Source organism: Oryctolagus cuniculus, chromosome 17 (assembly GCF_051225735.1).
Source record: "Oryctolagus cuniculus isolate XC-2025 breed Fujian yellow rabbit chromosome 17, ASM5122573v1, whole genome shotgun sequence".
Lineage (NCBI taxonomy): Eukaryota > Metazoa > Chordata > Mammalia > Lagomorpha > Leporidae > Oryctolagus > Oryctolagus cuniculus.
This window is the reverse complement of record NC_142883.1, coordinates 69,173,729-69,192,193: the sequence shown is the minus strand read 5'-3', so window position 1 is coordinate 69,192,193 and position 18,465 is coordinate 69,173,729. Positions and strand designations below refer to the sequence as shown.

The window sequence follows — 18,465 nt, the reverse complement described above, 5'->3', positions numbered from 1 at the left end:
AAAATGCCTTGTAAGGGTCTCTCCTTGTCCAGGAAGCACGGCTGGCTTTTTTAGTGGAGTAACCTGTACCCTACTTGTTGCCTGGATTCCTCACTCTGACTTGCTGTCGGCTTAAAGGACCTCCTGAAATATTATAAATCAGAGCCCTTCAAGTTCTCAGGAGCTAAAGAAGGAACCAGCTTATGCGGAGCACATGAACAAATCCCATGCATGTAAATGCTCATAGGCATTCCGCCGGAGCAGAGCTCGGGCCTCAAGGCCCAGAACAGTTTTTCTCAAAGCCAAAATTCAAACCTAGTATCGTTTTTTATTACCCTGAGCTGCCTCCAGACGTTGAGCCCCTCCTAAGGGGCGCGGCGGGGCAGAGGCTGGGGGACTGACGGCAGGAGAGCCTGCTCAGTTTGTACCCAGTGTAGGAGACCCCAGAAAGGCTGCCAGACTGCTCCAAACGTGGCTTGGCGCTCAGAACATTGCTGTACTTCTAATATGATCTATGCCTGGGCACTCGCTGGGCATTACTTAAGTGTTGTCCTCCAGGAAATTCATGCTTATGCTTACAACGCAACCTGGTTCCTGGGTGAAAAAAGATGGTGTTACCACATTCAGCGATAGCTCTTCTGTTAGCTTGGTCATGCTCAGTGGAATTGGTCATATTTAGAATTTTATTTCATCAGCAGTGGAGACTTAAGAAACTTGTGGATTCTGCCATCAGCTACACAGTTAGGTGCTAATAACATTCTCTGGTCCTTGAGTTGCCTGTACCGACTACCATGTCCAAGATAATTCTTAAAGTTTCTTTGATGCAGTTTGCTCAGCTTTCAAACTGACATCCAGGTTTATGAAGCTAGGCACCTGAAACTAACCAAAACTAGGGGATAAATATGGAATGTGCACCTTCCTCTATTGTCAGTTTTCTCCAAATTTCTTTAGAGAGGGAAGGGTTGAATTATTTAACTGGTGAGTCATTTAAAACGTTGTCTGTTAAGTAAGCATTAAGGTACTGTGGCGTAAAATGTAAACATTAAAAGTTTTCAGATAGTCATAAGCTGGATAATTTAGCTGCTCAGAAATGTTTTTATTGTCTTTTTTTTTAAGATTTATTTTGGCTGGTGCTGCAGGTCAATAGGCTAATCCTCCACCTGCAGCGCCAGCGCGCTGGGTTCTAGTTCCAGTCGGGGCACCAGATTCTGTCCCGGTTGCTCCTCTTCCTGTCCAGCTCTCTGCTGTGGTCCGGGAGTGCAGTGGAGGATGGCCTAAGTCCTTGGGCCCTGTACCCACATGGGAGATCAGGAGAAGCACCTGGCTCCTGGCTCTGGATCAGCGCAGTGCGCCGGCCACAGCGCACCAGCCACAGCGGCCACTGTGGGGTGGACCAATGGCAAAGGAAGACTTTTCTCTCTGTCTCTCTCTCTCACTGTCCACTGTGCCTGTCAAAAAAAAAGATTTATTTTATTTATTTGAAAGACAGAGTTACAGAGAAAGGTAGAGACAGAGAGAGAGGTCTTCCATCTGCTGGTTCACCACCCAATTGGCTGCAATGGCCGTAGCTGCGTCAATGCAAAGCCAGGAGTCAGGAGCTTCCTCTGGGTCTCCCACGTGGGTGTAGGGACTCAAGGACTTGAACCATTTTTCTACTGCTTTCCCAGGCCATAGCAGAGAGCTGGATCGGAAGAGGAGCAGCCAGGACTAGAATCGGCACCCATATGGGATACCGGGCTTCAGGCCAGGGTGTTAACCTTTGTGCCACAGTGCCGGCCCCTGTCTTTTGCAATTTGAGGTTAGGGTCAGCCCTGTGACACAGCTTCATTTTTGATCCAGCTTCCTGATAATGCACCTGGGAAAGAGGTAGATGATGGTCCAAGTACATGGGCCACTGCCACCCAATTGGGAGACCTTGAGGGAGTTCCAGGCTCCTGGCTTCAGTTGAGCTCAGCCCTGGCTGTTTAAAATTATTTTGAGTTGCCTGGCACTGTGGCATGGAGGGTGAGGCTGCCACCTGCAGTACCTGCATCCTTTTTGTGTGCCTGTTCAAGTCCCGGTTGCTCCACTTCCAATTCAGCTCTCTGCTATGGCCTGGGAAAATAGTAGAAGATGGCCCAAGTCCGTGGGCCCCTGTACCCACTTGGGAGACCCGGAAGAAGCTCCTGGCTTCAGATGGGCTCAGCTCTGACCATTGCGGCCATTTTGGAGAGTGAACCAGCAGATGGAAGATGTTTCTCTTTGTCTCTCTGCCTCTGCTTCTCTGTCACTCTGCCTTTCGAGTAAATAAATAAATCATTTAAAAAAATTTATTTTGAAAAACAGAGTGACAGAGAGGGAGAGAAAGAGAGATATCTTCCATATGCTGGTTCTCTCTCCAGATGGCCACAATGGCCAGCACTGGGCCAGGCTGAAGCCAGGAGCTTCATCCGGTCTCCCATGTGGGTGACTGACAGAAGCCCAAACACTTGGGCCATCTTCCACTCCTTTTCTCAGGCCATTAGCAGGGACTTGGATCGGAAATGGAACAGCTGAGACATGAACACGGGTGTCCATATGTGATGCTGGTGTCACAGACAATGGGTTTTACCTCCTATGCCACAACACCAGATGTGATAAATAAAAATATCTAAAAATAATTCAAAAAATAAACAGGCCGGTGCTGCAGCTCACTAGTCTAATTCTCTGCCTGTGGCGCTGGCACCCCGGGTTCTAGTCCTGGTCGGGGCACCGGATTCTGTCCCAGTTGTTCCTCTTCTGGTCCAGCTCTCTGCTGTGGCCCGGGAGTGCAGTGGAGGATGGCCCAAGTGCTTGGGTCCTGCACCCGCATGGGAGACCGGAAGGAAGCACCTGGCTCCTGGCTTCGGATCGGCGCAGCGCGCCGGCCGTAGTGGCCATTTGGGGGGGTGAACCAACGGAAAAAGGAAGACTTTTCTCTCTCTCTTTCTCTCTCTCTCTCTCTCTCTTTCTCTCTTTCTCTCTCACTATCTAACTCTGCCTGTCAAAAAAAAAAAGAAAAAGAAAAAGAAAAAATTAAGATAAACAAACAACTCGATGGGGCCAGCATTGTGGTACAGTGGGTTAAGCTGTCACTTGCAAGGCCAGCATCTCATGTCAGAGTGCCATCCCATATCAGAAGGCCAGACCAGGTCCTAATGAAGAATTAAAATTGCAGGCCTAAACCTCCTTCCCCAAAGTTGAAACCCCATGTGGCGGGGGTTGTATAGTTTTGGTTCCTTATCTTTACAGTTGCACCTGTGTGAGGATGAGGGGCCGAAGCTGTGTAACCCTTGCCTCATCCACTGTTCCCGCCAGATGTCCTTTGAACTCCCTGCACGTGCTAATGAGTTTCCCGCGGTGTGGGTTGATTTGCTAATTAGTTTCCCGCAGTGTGAGATGAGTCGCTAAATGGAACCATAATGTGTGGAATGTCTCTGAAAACCCTATAAAAACCCTGACCCTTGACTTCTCGGGGCTGCTCTGTTCCTGCATGTTCAGAGAGCCCCAGCATGCTGGATCAACAAACCCCTTGCTGATTGCATGAGAGTGTCTCTTGGAGTCGTTCCTTGGGCTGCGGATGCTTCTCGACCCTAACACTGACTGCTCTGTTCCCCATCCAGCTTCCTGCTAATGCACCAGGGAAAGCAGCAGATGATGACCCAAGGACTTGGGTCCCTGCCACCTATGTGTAAGACCTGGATGGAGTTCCTGTTTCATGGCTTTGGCCTGGCCCAGACCTGGCTGTTTCAGCCATTTGGGGTGGGAACAAGCAAATGGAAGATCTCTCTCTCTCTCTCTCTCTCTCTCTCTCTCTCTCTGTCTTTCAAATAAATAAATCTTTAAAAGAAAAAACAACCTCCACTGCAGGTGTTTGGTCTAGCAGTTAAGATGTTCATTAGGACACTGGTGTTCCAACTGAAGTTAAATGAATTCTAGTCCTGACTCTGCTCCCAATTCCAGTTTCTTGATAATGTACACCCCAGGAGGCAGCAGGTTATGGCTCAAGTGGCATAGTCCTTGCCATCCATGTGGGCGATCTGAACTACTTCCCAGCTCCCAGCTATTGTAGACATTTGGGAAGTGAACCAGCAGTGAGAGCACACACACTCCCTCTGGCTTTATGTGTCTCTGCTTCTCAAGTAAAAAAGTAAAATAATTTTTTAAACATTTATTTTTCATTTATTTTAAAGAGTGTATGGAATCTGAGTGTAATATGTCAAGCAGTCCTTAACACTCATATTTACTTGGCAGAGAGAGGTACCGTGATCATGAACGTGGTTTACCATATCTGGCTTTCCCTGTGCCTCAATGCTTTCACCTCTCTATCATTCCTTTATTATATATGGCATAATTTTAGTTCGTTTCCAGTTGAAAGTTTTCTTATTTTTCTCATTTGAAAATAGGATGATAAGCAAAAGTTTATCATAACCCATTAAAGAAACTAGGGGTGTAGTAGATTATGTGGAGAATTATTAGAAATGGCTAGTAGACATGTAAATATTAGGAAATAGAATCATTTACTTGTAAAATGATTTCAAAAATTCATTTTCCAAGTAGTCTTGCTATTTCAAAGAAATATATTGGTTTAAGGTATTGATCGTATTTCCTGTGAACTTTGCTTATGAATGTTTTAAAGGTTTTTTTAAAATTTTTTATGGTGAGTGCTTTAGGATTTTTTGCATAAATTGACATATCATATTATTTTGGTTTAGGATCTTTAAGATGGAGAGCACACCTTCACTGACACCCTTTAAAAGATTAGGACAGATACAAAATGGGGGAGGGAGGAATGTTATTACCTACAGGTTTAGGAGGTACATACTATGCTTGAAGGTCACACAAGAGGTTCATCACTGGGAGAAAGGATCTGAAAGACAAACATAGATCCAAGTCTTTGTTGTGGTCCAAGGCGTTACTCAAGGAGATTCCCCATGGAGCATTCTTTTTGGTGGGTTTAAAGTAAGTAGGCATGAGCTTCAGGAAGTCCTCCTGTGACAGAAGTGACCAGTACAGCTCACTTGTGAAGTCCATGCAGGGTGCTGGCAGTGAAATAGTCTGTATAATGTCTCTGTCTCTGCCTCTCTGTAACTCTGCTTTTCAAATAAATATTTAAAAAAATAAAAGAAAAGAGACACCCCAAAATGAAGGTCTCAAAATTAAAGTTTGGTCCAACCTTCTGCCGTACTGTGTCACTGCGGCTGATTCTTCCCCAAGGCAAGCAATGGAAACTAGAATCCCTCTTCCCCAAAGTGGGTTAGAGAAACCAGAGCCTCTTTTCTGCAAAGCCAGCCATAAAACCCAAAAGTATTGCTCTTAACTTTTCCCCACTTCGCTGTGTAAGGGTTGCCCAAAGGGTGCCAGCACTGTGGCCTAGAGGGTTAAGCTGCCTCTGCAATGCTGGCATCCCATCTGGGTGCCAGTTTGAGTCCTGGCTGCTCCACTTCTGGTCCAGCTCCCTTCTAATGAGCCCCTGCACCTGCGTGGGAGACCCAGATGAAGCTCCTGGCTTCAGCCTGTTGCTGCCATTTCTGGGGGCGGGGGGGAGGAAAGACGAACCGGCATATGGAAGATATCTATCTCCTTCCCTCCTCCTCCCTCTAATTCTTTCAAATAAAAAAAAAGTTGGCCATAAAGAAACTATGTTTGATTGATTGTCTTAAGACCCCCATTGTATTCCAGGAAGGGTCCTGTCCCCTACCCTGAAGGAAGAGAGGGGAAGAATCTGGACAGGCCTTGCTGTTTCCCCACTCACTCTATTATTATCATCATATCCTTTTTATCCAATCATATTTCTGTTCAGCTGTCCAAGCTTCACTGAACCTAAGCATATAAATGGATAGTTTACCTTGGGTCTTTAAAGCCTCTCCCATCACATAAACCATGATCAAATACATTTGTTAAGGCTTTTCTACTGTTATTCTGTCCATTCACAGTTTATCTCAGCTGATTCAAATATTGAACCTTCAGAGGGAAAGTTTGAACTTCCCTACAAAATGTACATCATCTTTCCTCCCTTGACTATGTATTGTGTCCCTTTACAAAATGTTAATGAGAGCTTCTTGTTTCTTTGTTTTTTAACGTCAGAGTTTTAGAGAGAAGGAGAGACAGACTGATCTTCCCTCCACTGTTTCACTCCCCAGATGGCCACAAAGACCAGGGCTGGGCCCGGCTGATACCAGCAGCTTTTTCCAGGTCTCCCACATGGTTAGCAGGGACCCAACCACTTGGACCATCTACTGCTGCTTTCTGCAGGCCATTAGCAGGGAGCTGGATTGGAAGTGGAACAGCCAGGACACGAACTGTCATCCCCGTCTGGCATTGCAGCTTTACCCTGTGTGCCACAACGCAGGTCCTGAGAGCTCCTTGTTAAAAAGAATTTCAAGGTGTTGGTAGCAGAGTATTAAACCAAGTAAGGAGGGGCTGGTGCTGTGGTGCAGCGGGTTAACGCCCTGGCCTGAAGCACCGGCATTCCATTTGGGCGCCGGTTTGAGACCCAGCTGCTCTACTCCCAATCCAGCTCTCTGCTATGGCCTGGGAAAGCAGTAGAAGATGGCCCAAGTCCTTGAGACCGGAATTAGCTCCTGGTTCCTGGCTTCGGGTCAGCACAGCTCTGTTGCAGCCAACTAGGGAGTGATCCAGTGGATGGAAGACCTCGCTCTCTCTCTTGGTCTCTCCTCTCTCTGTGTAACTCTTTCAAATAAGTAAATAATTTTTTTTTAAATGAACCAAGTAAGGAGTCCCAAGTGCAGGACCCTGAGCTAGTACACAACTCACTTGCCCATGGAGCCAGCCAGATCTGACCTTGACTCTCCTCTCTATCCCCTCAAAAACATTTAGAGTTCTGTAGATCTCCACTCTTAGGCCCTGGTAAATCTATGATAGCTCTTTGTTTTATTTTTCCTCTAAATTGGTACTATAGGCACATTAATTTTTCCATCCCGGGACCAGTGCTGTGGTATAGCAGGTAAAGCCCCGGCCTGCAGTGCTAGCATCCCATATGGGCAATGATTCGAGTCCTGGCTGCTCCACTTCTGATCCAGCTCTCTGCTATGGCCTGGGAAAGCAGTAGAGGATGGCCCAAGTCCTTGGGCCCCTGCATCAGAGTGGGAGACCTGCACCAGCTTGGGAGACCTGGCTCCTGGCTTCGGATCAGCACAGCTCTGGCCATTGCAGCCACCTGGGGAATGAACCAGTGGATGGAAGACCTCTCTCTCTCTCTCTCTCTGCTTCTCCTTCTTTCTCTGTGTAACTTTGACTTTCAAATAAATAAATAAATAAATCTTTAAAAAAGTATTTTCCATCCCTCTTGCTGATCAGGTGTGTAGTATCTAGGTAGAACACATTCCTCTTGGATTACAGTGCCCATTTTTACAGGGCCAAGTCCTGTCCCCCTTTTATTTCATTCCTTAACATTTACTTTAATTACATGTATATAGAGTTCTTGATAAATAACGCATAGAAACGTGCCCTTAACCTCCAACCCAGTTCCCAGGTACCCTTTTATTCCCTTCATACCTTTTGTTGTTCTTTCATAAATAATATTACATTTTTCTTCACACTCTTTGAGACCTGTCTTAAATGTCATCGCTTCAAGGGAGCCTGCCCTAGTTTCCTCTGGAGAAGTTCTCTCTCTCTCTCTCTCTCTCTCTCTCTCTTTTTTATTTGACAGATAGACAGTGAGGGAGAGAGACAGAGAGAAAGGTCTTCCTTCTGTTGGTTCACCCCCCAAATGGCCACCACGGCCGGAGCTATGCTGATCTAAAGCCAGGAGCCAGGTGTTTTCTCCTGGTCTCCCACGTGGGTGCAGGTGCCCAAGTACTTGGGCCATCCTCCACTGCCTTCCCAGGCCACAGCAGAGACTGTGGCTGGAAGAAGAGCAACCAGGACTAGAACCCAGCACCCATATGGGATGCTGGCACCATAGGCAGAGGATTAACCAAGTAAGCCACAGTGCCAGCCCATCTCTTGTTCTTTTTATAGCAGCCAGGGTTAGGAAAGATCCATTGCATAAGAAACTGTGCTATCCTTGGCAGGGGTTTCTTGCCTCAAAGAATGATTGATCACAGGATGGTGCAATGAATAGGAATTCTACTTGAGATAAGAGATAAAGAGGAACACTAGGGCAAGATTCACATTTCCTGTCTGCCTGCCTGCCTTTCTTTTTAGATTTTCTTAAAAAGCAGAGTTAGAGAGAGAGAGAGAGAGAGAGAGAGAGAGTCTTCCGTCTACTAGTTCACTCCCCAGTGGCCACAATGATAAGAGCTGGGCTGATCTGAAGCCAGGGGCCCAGAGCTTCTTCCAGGTCTCCCACAGGGGTACAGGAGGCCAAGAACTTGGGCCATCTTCAGCTTCTTTCCCAGGCACTTTAGCAGAGAGCTGAATCAGAAGTGAAGTAGCCGAGACTCAGAAAGGATGCCAGCACTGCAGGTGGCTCCAGGTTTCTTATTTTCATTTGCCTTATCTTTTCTACTTCCCTGGGTTCTGGGTTCTTCAGAAAGAGAGATTAATCCTTACACATTTTACCACTCTTAAGGCCCTAACAATAGGAATACAGCAAACTCTTGTCAAATGAATGGATGAAATGGATTGTGAACATTTAGTTATTTTTTCAAAGATTTTATTTATTTATTTATTTGACAGGTAGAATTAGAGAGAGAGAGACAGAGGGAGAGAGAGAGAGAGAAAGGTCTTCCTTCTGTTGGTTCACCAACCCAAATGGCCGCTATGGCTGGCGCTGCGCCGATCCAAAGCCAGGAGCCAGGTGCTTCCTCCTGGTCTCCCATGCGGGTGCAGGGCCCAAGCACTTGGGCTATCCTCCACTGCCCTCCTCGGCCACAGCAGAGAGCTGGACTGGAAGAGGAGCAACCGAGACTAGAACCCAGCACCCATATGAGATACCAGCACCACAGGCGGAGGATTAGCCAAGTGAGCCACGGCGCCAGGCCTGACTGTGAGCATTTAAAAAATGTGTTCATCAAGTGGAATAAGGCTGGATATACTATTAAATTTAAAGGTACTCTTTCTGTGCCTGTTGTAAAGATGGAGATAACAGTTCTACCTACCTCATAGAATGATTATGAAGATTAATGTGTTTACGTTATGTAAAATACTTAGAACAGTGTCTGACATATAATAAGTGCCATGTATGTGTTCCCAGCTACTACTACCATTATTATGTTTAGTACTATTAAATATAATTACATATAACTTTATTACTATTACATATATTCACACTCAAAAAATAAGCATCTGATTACTACGTTTATGAAAGAAAATGTCAACAATAGTGTGCTAGTAGGCTGCAAGGTGAAAAGAAACAGCAAGAATTATCACGCTAGGGCTAGCCTTGTACTGCTGGCAACCCCTTTGGGGTGTGCCAGTTTGAGTCCCTGCTTCTTGATGCTTCCCATAAAGCTCCCTGCTAAGACACCTTGGAAGGCAGAGGAGGATGGCCAGGTACTTGGGTTCCTGCTACATGTGTGATAGACATGGATGGCTTTCCTGGCTCGTAGCTTCAGCCTGGCCTAGACCCAGCTGTTGCAGGCATTTGGGGGAATGAAACAACAGATAGAAGATCTCTCTCTCTGTCACTCTGCCTTTCAAGTAAATAAATAAATCTTTACAAAGAAAAAAGTATCACATGCCATTACACTGTTTACAAGCTTCGTCTTTAGGGAAAGAGGAAGGACTGATTGTGAATGCGGAAAGTGAGTCCCAGGGCTGACGTCATCTGTGGAGGCGGGTGATATGTAGATGAAGAATTGCAGTGCAGACTTGGAAAGGGTGCTTCTTCCATGCTTGTATGTCTCAGAGTGTAATTTGGGGAATTTTCAAAGGCTGCTGATTTTTCATAGGTTTCAGAGTGTTTTGATTAATTTCACATCATTATATGCGGCTTTTAGCCGAACATTTATGTGGGGACCATATGTAAACAGTGCTGTGTACAGCAGGCTATGACAGACCTCAGGACTGACCAACTCATACTTACCTGGCAGGGGAGATACCATGATCACGAAGGTGGTTTTCCCAGGGTGAGGCTCATCCATTGCACTCGGGATATGCTGACCCCTGCAATTTCCCCAAATGTGGGAAACTTGACTGCATAATTTGTGGTAGTGGGGGACTGTGTTCGTGCTCTCCCCTGTTTTCTTTGGTCTGAAGAAAAGTTTTCAGTACTGTAAAGGTTAGTCATTGTGAGGGGAGTTATGCCTTTGAATGAAGCTCTTACAGCAGCTAACTGCTCTTGTGAAGGGGTGTTTTTTAGACATAAGGGCCATTTTATGTAATTTGGTTGACAAGTTTATAGGTATTGTGCTGGTTTGGTGTAGAGCATTGTCTGCTGAGGTCTCTTTTTTTTTTTTTGGCCTTGTGACTGAGGTGATTTTCCTCAGCATGGGCATCCATCTGGATCATATTGCTGTTTTGAGAAAAGAGCAATTAGGTTTCTTGTGCTGGTTCTCTAGGTTGATTTGAATTCCGAAACAGCCAGGGTATGTTATTCTCTTGAACAGTGATTTTTCTCTAAATCCAACCAATTGCATTGTAGTTTTGGGTCACTATTTGTTAGTCCTTTCTACTTAAGCATTTAACAGAGGCTGTGCCTTGTCTACTGCATTAAAGCCTCTGGCATTCTATATGGGTGCCAGTTCAAATCCTGGCTGCTACACTTCTGCTCCAGCTCCCTGCTTATGGCCTGCCCAGCCCCAGCCATTGTGTCCATTTGGGGAGTGAACCAGTGGATGGGAGATGTTTTTCTCTGTAACTCTACCTCTCAGATAAAAAAAAAATTAAGATTTATTTATTTATTTCAAAGAGTTACAAAGAGAGAGGAGAGGCAGAGAAAGAGAGAAAGAGAGAGGTCTTCCATCCTCTGGTTTACTACCCAGTTGGCTGCAACGGCCAGAGCTGCGCTGATCCAAAGTCAGGAGGCAGAAGCTTATTCCAAGTCTTCCACTCAGGTGCAGGGGCACAAGGACTTGGGCCATCTTCTACTGCTTTCCCAGACCATAGCAAAGAGCTGGATCGGAAGAAGAGCAACTGGGACTAGAACCGACATCCATAGGGGATACCAGCGCTTCAGACCAGGGCTTTAACCCGCTGCACTACAGCACTGGCCTCCAGCTTTGGTTCTAATTCCAGCTTCCTGCTGTTACAGAACACTCCCAAGATGGGTTGGAGGAATGGCCACATACTATTGCTTTCTATTTTGGTCCATTCAGTACTAAAGAGAATCATTTACAATCCATTATCTGTTCTGCAAATGCAGTGGACTTTGTCCCAGGTCATTGTATGTTTCTCCAGGCCCACTGAATTTCTCTAAAAATCATTCACTGTCTCCCTAAAAATTGTTCTCATTGGCTCTTCTTTCCCTACCTTATGAAAAAGCATTGTAAGCTCCCGATTTGTTTGGGTAGTGGGTAACTGCACTGTAATCACCACTAAACACATAATAGATCTATGTATCTTCTCCTGTGTAATCTGTTTGTCGTCATTGCATTCCAGGGGAAGCTTTTCCTTTCATTCCTGTATTTATTAGCATGCAGAGACATGAGATAACAAAGTATGAGGCTCAAAGAAAGGGCTCAGAAGATTGAAGCTCAAATAGCATTTTGAGCTACAGAAATAGGAGCTTGAGGTTTCCGGGGTGGGTAGGTGGTAATGCATGTCATAGAAGTGTGAGGGACTACTGAACAAAGGTGGTCCTATGCAGATAATGTCTCCCAGGTAACACTCACCTGAAGGTCACCTGCAATACTCTTTTTCAGGGCCAAATGCCAGATCCCCAATCTCTTGTGAAAAGATCTTTCCTAGACAAATAGATAGAAAAGCCTTCATTGCACCCACTGTTTACTAACATATATAGATGTGAGTTTACTTTTACAAAAGGACTACTTTTTTAGTGTCATTCTTGTGTCTGCAGTGCCTCAGAATAGCCACCTGGAAATAAACTCAAGTATACTTTAGGATTTCCTCTTCTGATCTCCCTCAATATGCAAGCGTTTGGCATGACTGTACAAAATACATCCCCACAGATTTTCAAGACTTCCCTTTGGGAGTAATGCCACTGTCATTGAGAAATGTTTAAATGTGGAGAAGTTTTGAAACACCTGGGTAGAAGAAATTAAAAACATGTGTAAAGAGAAGCAGGTAAAGCTGGCGCCTGCAGTGCCGGCATCCCATACGGCGCTGGTTTTAGTCCTGGCTGCTCCTCTTCCAATCCAGCTCTCTGCTAAGGCCTGGGAAAGCAGTAGAAGATAGCCCAAGTGCTTGGGGCCCTGCACCCACGTGGGAGACTCAGAAGAAACTCCTAGCTCCTGCCTTTGGATCAGTGCAGCTCCGGCCATTGCGGCCAATTGGGGAGTGAACCAGTGGATGGAAGACCTCTCTCTCTACCTCTGCCTCTCTGTAACTCTGCCTTCAAATAAGTAAATAAATCAAGGAAGGAAGGAAGGAAGGAAGGAAGGAAGGAAGGAAAGGGAAGGGAAGGGAAGGGAAGGGAAGGGAAGGGAAGGGAAGGGAAGGGAAGGGAAGGGAAGGAAGAAAAAGAGAGGCAGAGTGATAGTGGTGGGGAAATACAGAGATCTCCATCTGTTGGTTTACTCCCCAAATGGCCATCACTTCACGGTCAGTGCTGGGCCAGCTAGGAATTCCATTCAGGTCTCCCATGTGAGTGGCTGGGGCCATCTTTCACAGCCCTTCCAGGCACATTAGTACTGGCCCCAAATAAATCTTTCTTTAAAAATATATAAAAAGCCTAACGGGGGCACAGCATTGTGGTATAGTGGGTAAAGCTTCTGCCTGGGACACCAGGATCCCCCATAAGTGCCGATTCCAGTCTGGCTGCTCCACTTCCAATCCTGCTCCCTGCTAATGGGCTCGAGAAAACAGTGGAAGATGGCCCAACTACTTGGACCCCTGCACCCATTTGGGAGTTCCAGATGAAGCTCCTGGCTTCTGCCTGGCCTGCCCTTGCCATTGCAGCCATTTGGGGGAATGAACCAACGGATGCATGATCTATCACCTTCTCTCTCTCTGTGTCTTTCCAATAAGTAAATATATCTTTATTATAAAAAGTAAAAAGCAACCAATCATTACTCACCTGAAAACTCTTCTGTGTCTCCCTTTTGCCATAAAGTCTGAGTTTTCACTTAACTGCTGAGCCAGCCTAAGCTCTAGATGCACTTGACTCCTAATGTAGTTCTAGCTTGCTCCATTGGCTTTTTCCATTGCAGACATTCATTCACTGCACAATCTGTCTCTCCCAAGCTTTGGGCCTGCTGCACTCCAAAACTGAAGCTCTCCCTTCCTTTTTCCTCACACCTTTCAGGTTGACATTCTCTTAATTGACAAAGAAAAGATGTTTATGTTTATTGTATATAGCATATTGTTTAGAAATATGAATACATTATGGAACAACTAAATTGAACTAATTAACATATGTGTTACCTGGCATACTTATCACTTGTTTGTGGTGAAAACACTTAAAATCACTGTCAGGGTGGGCATTTGGCCTAGCAGATAAGCTTTTAAGCTAGGGGTGCCAGCATCCCATATTAGACTACCTGGGTTTGAGTCCCAGGTTCAGCTTCTGAGTTCAGCCTCCCACCCACTCATGTGGGAGACCTCGATTGAGCTTCCAGCTCCCAACTTCTGACCTGGCCTGGCCCCAGCTGTCATGGGCATTCAGCAGGTGAACCAGAGGATATGAGCTCTATCTAAAAAAGATTGACCAGGGGTCAGCATTGTGATACAGTGGGTTAAACTGCTGTCTACAACACTGGCATACCACATTGGAGCAATAGTTCAAGTCCCAGGTGCTCTGCTTCCAATTCAGTTGCCTGCTGATGCTCCTGGGAAAACAGCAGAGGATGGCCCATGTACTTAGGCCCACCACTGCTGCAGCCATTTGGGGAGTGAACTGGCAGATCAAAGATCTCTGTCTCTCCCTCTCTCTCTGTCACTCTGTCTTTCAAATAAATACATCTTAAAGACAGATTAGCAAAAAAAAAATTACTCTCAGGAATTTTCAAGATAACAATAGATAGTTATTAAGTATAGTCACAATATTGAACTGTATAGGTCTCTTGAACTTACTCCTCCTTAAAAGTCAGCATTTTGGGGCCGGCGCCGTGGCTCACTAGGCTAATCCTCCGCCTTGCGGCGCCGGCACACCGGGTTCTAGTTCCGGTCGGGGCGCCGGATTCTGTCCCGGTTGCCCTTCTTCCAGGCCAGCTCTCTGCTGTGGCCAGGGAGTGCAGTGGAGGATGGCCCAAGTCCTTGGGCCCTGCACCCCATGGGAGACCAGGAAAAGCACCTGGCTCCTGGCTCCTGCCATCGGATCAGTGCGGTGCGCCGGCCGCAGAGCGCCGGCCACAGCAGCCATTGGAGGGTGAACCAACGGCAAAGGAAGACCTTTCTCTCTGTCTCTCTCACTGTCCACTCTACCTGTCAAAAATTTTAAAAAAAAAGTCAGCATTTTACTAAATGCCAAAGGAGGACAAAAGGAAACAAAGAAAATAGAGTAAATTTATAAATACAGGCTCTGCTTGAAGGGACACACCTAGAAACTGAACAAGTAAATAAATTGCATCTGATGTGACTAGGCCAATGCACTCAAATGCAGGATGCTTTCTCCTAGACATTTCTGTTTTTCTATGCGAGCAGGGCTCTTCATTCTTTTCTGAGTAATGAATGAAGGTCTCCATCCAGTAGTTTATCTTTTTGGAGTTTGTCCAAACTTGGAGAGCCTCTCCTTAAAATCTTTATCCCTGGCCAGCGCCGTGGCTCACTAGGCTGATCCTCTGCCTGCGGGTCTGGTACTCCAGGTTCTAGTCCCTGTCAGAGCGCTGGATTCTGTCCCAGTTGCTCCTCTTCCAGTCCAGCTCTCTGCTCTGGCCTGGGAAGGCAGTGGAGGATGGCCCAAGTGCCTGGGCCTTGCACCCACATGGGAGACCAGGAGAAGCACCTGGCTCCTGGCTTCAGATCAGCGCGGCGCGCCGACTGTAGCAGCCATTTGGGGGGTGAACCAACGGCAAAAGGAAGACCTTTCTCTCCGTCTCTCTCTCACTAACTCTGCCTGTCCAAAAACAAAAACAACAAAAAGAAAAACAAAAAAAAAAAACTTTATCCCTTTGTCTCTAAGTTCCTTCCCACCCTCCTTCCCATCCTTCCTTGTTTAGCAGTTATTTTTATTTGAAAGGCAGAGAGACAGAGACTAACAGAGATCCATTGTTCATCTGCTGGTTCTCCTCCCAAATACCTGCCAACAGACAGGGCTGGGCCAGGCCAAAACTAGGAGCCTGGATTTCCAGCTGGGAACACAACTCCTGAGCTATCACTACCTCCCAGGGTGCACATCATCAGGAAGCTGGAATTGGGAGTGTAGCTGGGACTCGAGGGTGGCTTTGTCCGGGCCCATTCCTGGTCATTGTGTGCATTTGGGGATTGAACCAAAAGATGAGAGCTGTCAAAGTGGGGGGGGGGGGAGAAGGCAAAGAGTTTTTAAAGTCTGGCAAGCAATTAAGTTTTGTCATGCTTCAGGGTTCTTTATTTGTGAAACAAATAAAAAAAAAGATTCTAACTCCCACCTGAGTTACAAAGATAACATGTAAAGTGGGGTGCATAGTAAGCACTCAGTAGTGGATGGTGGCTGTTAGTATTGGTTTGTTTTCAGGTTTTCATTGGGTTGCCAGATTCACAAGTTATAATTATGTGTTACAGTTTAGGCTGTTGCTTTGCTACTTTATTTGGTTTAATTATCACAAGTACTTCTCCAAGGTCAGTGATGCGTATTTTCCAAACAGGTTCAGTGGCTAGAACCTTGTCTAGAGTTGTCCAGTGTGAACACTGAGTTGCAGTCCAGATCTTGGGTTCCAGAACCCCTACTCTGCAGTACATACACCCAGCTAGCACGCCCTGTTCCTCGCTAGCAACAGAGCTGGTCTGCTTGGAGCGTCAGTGTACTGGGAAGGCATGAAGTTGCCTCGGGAATAAAATCCTATCCATGCCCGTTTGCTAAAGTTGAGCTCTCAGCTGTCTACCTGAAGGTCTTTGGCTACGCGAAAAGCTGGGGGAAGGCTGCCTTTTTGTCAGAAAAATAGCCCGATTTCACGTTCCTCAGCGCGGGCAGGAGGAGCAGCTAAACGGGATAAAGGGCGCGGTCCGCCGAGAGGAAGCCGCTGGCGTGCGCCCAGCGGGGCTGGGCCTGCGTATGACGTGACTCCAGGAGGTGGAGTATGTAGATTAAAGACTCCGAGCGATTTTGGAAGCGCGTTCCCTGAAGACATAGTCATATCATCTTTATCACAAGTACTAAGCTATAGTGTGAAAATCTCTTTTCTTTTGGTTGGTAATTCGCAGGTAAAGCCCCAGAGTCGTTTCAGGAACGACCTGAACTGTACAGTGTGTATGCATCACTGGGCCCGTGCTGGGGGCACCTGCAACCCATACTTACGTGGCAGGGGGAGACGCCACAATCACGAAGGTGGTTTTTCCAGGATGAGGCTTATGCATCCCGATGTGCTGATTTCTCTGATTTCCCCAAATGTGGGGAACTCAGCTGTGTGGCTTCTGGTAGTGGGGGACTGTGTTCGCGTTTTCTCCTGGTGTTGGTGTTTGAATAGTAGATTTAAGTATCCTTTGTTTGTCACCAAGTACTTGGGCTATCTTCTGCTATTTTCCTAGAGCTGGATGAGAAAGGGAGCAGATGGGAGTCCAACTGCCATCCATTTGGCCAGAGCTGTAGGCTGTGTTTTTAACCTACTGCGGCATAGCACAGGCCTCTAGGCAATTGATAATGCACAGGAATTATTTTTCAGTTTTGAAAGCTGAAAAGTCCAAGGTAAGGGGCGTGGTGTGGGGTGAGGGGGTGAGGGCCTTTCTCTCTCTTTTTTTAAAACTTTTATTTAATAAATTTCCAGAGTACAGCTTTTGGATTACAGTGGCTTCCCCCCACCATAACTTCCCTCCCACCCACCCACCCTTTTTTTAAGATTTATTTTTATTTATTTGAGAGTTACAGAGAGAGAGGAGGCAGAGAGAGAGGTCTTCCATCTGTTGGTTCACTCCCCAATTTGTCGCATCGCCCAGATCTGTGCAGATCCAAAGCCAGGAGCCAGGGGCTTCTTCCAGGTCTCCCACGTGAGTGCATGGGCCCAAGGACTTGGGCCATCTTCTGTTGCTATCCCAGGCCATAGCAGAGAGCTGGATAGGAATTGGAGCAGCTGGGACTCGAACCGGTGCTCATATGGGATGCTGGCGCTGCAGGCCAGGGCATTAACCCACTGCACCACAGCGCTGCCCCGAGGGCCTTTTTTCTGCATCACTGCAGGATGAGAGGCAGCAGGAGTGGGAGGTGGAGAAGTACAGGGACAGTGGGAGGTGCAAAATGGGCCCTGAACTGATCCATTTATAGGGAACCTATTCCTATGAATGAATTAAAAAAAAAAAAAAAAACCTTGTTCCCTCAACAATAACAGCATTCATTCCATTCATGAGGAGGGAGTAAACATAACCTAAGTAGCTCTTAAAGGTCCCAACTTCCAGTAGCTTCACATTGGTGATCAAGTTTCCAATACATGAACTTTGGGGGACACATTCAAATCATAGCAGTAGGTACAACACTTGATTTTGTTTGAATGATAGTCAAGTATAGTTTCAAAGTGTACAAAGTAAAATGTCTGTGCATGGTTATTGTGTACAGTAATAGCTAGCAACTACAGAGAACTCCTGGTGTGCCAGGCACTATTCTAAGGACACTACACATATTAGCTCACTTGAAATGCTCAACAACCATCTGGTTATTTTAAGCTGCATTTTACAGATGAAGACGTGGAAGTGTATCAGTGTTGGATAATTTCTCTGAGGTAACAGGGAGGTAACAGAGCCAGAACTTCAGGGTCTGAAGTATGAACTTAACTACTACTTAATACTGTCCTCTCTCTCCATATATACACACACACACACACACACACACACACACACACACACATATATATATATATATATATACTTGAGCCATCATCTGCTGCCTCCCAGGGTACGTATTAGCAGGAAGTGGAATAGCCAGGACTCAAACCAGGTGCTGTGATATGTGATGCTGGCATCCCAAACAGCAACTCAACTGCTGTGCCACGTATCTACCCCCAATCTTAAATATATAATGACTGCATATTTGTGTTCTAACATTTCAAAGTCAATAGTTTCCAAAATTTAAAAAATAATTAAAAATTAAACAATTAGATAAAATGGGAGAAAGATAAACAAAAATAAAAATTATCTTAATGACACAATGTTAAATTCTTCTTTTTTTTTTTTAGAATTTATCCATTTATTTGAAAGGCAGTTACAGGCTGGCGCTGCAGCTCAATAAGCTAATCCTCCACCTGCAGCACTGGCACACCCGGTTCTAGTTCTGGTCGGGGCGCCGGATTCTGTCCTGGTTGCCCCTGTTCCAGGCCAGCTCTCTGCTGTGGTCTGGGAGTGCAG

General features: G+C 46.1%; 2 non-coding genes across 2 annotated transcripts; both read left to right on the top strand.

The window, feature by feature from the left end:
* Positions 1–9,959: 9,959 nt before the first annotated feature.
* LOC127486347 (U1 spliceosomal RNA) lies at positions 9,960–10,123 on the top strand. Its single transcript, XR_007913077.3, has one exon. It is a non-coding gene; the product is annotated as a U1 spliceosomal RNA (small nuclear RNA).
* Positions 10,124–16,424: 6,301 nt separating this feature from the next.
* Positions 16,425–16,583, top strand: LOC127486348 (U1 spliceosomal RNA). The gene has a single exon (XR_011385820.2). It is a non-coding gene; the product is annotated as a U1 spliceosomal RNA (small nuclear RNA).
* Positions 16,584–18,465: the final 1,882 nt, after the last annotated feature.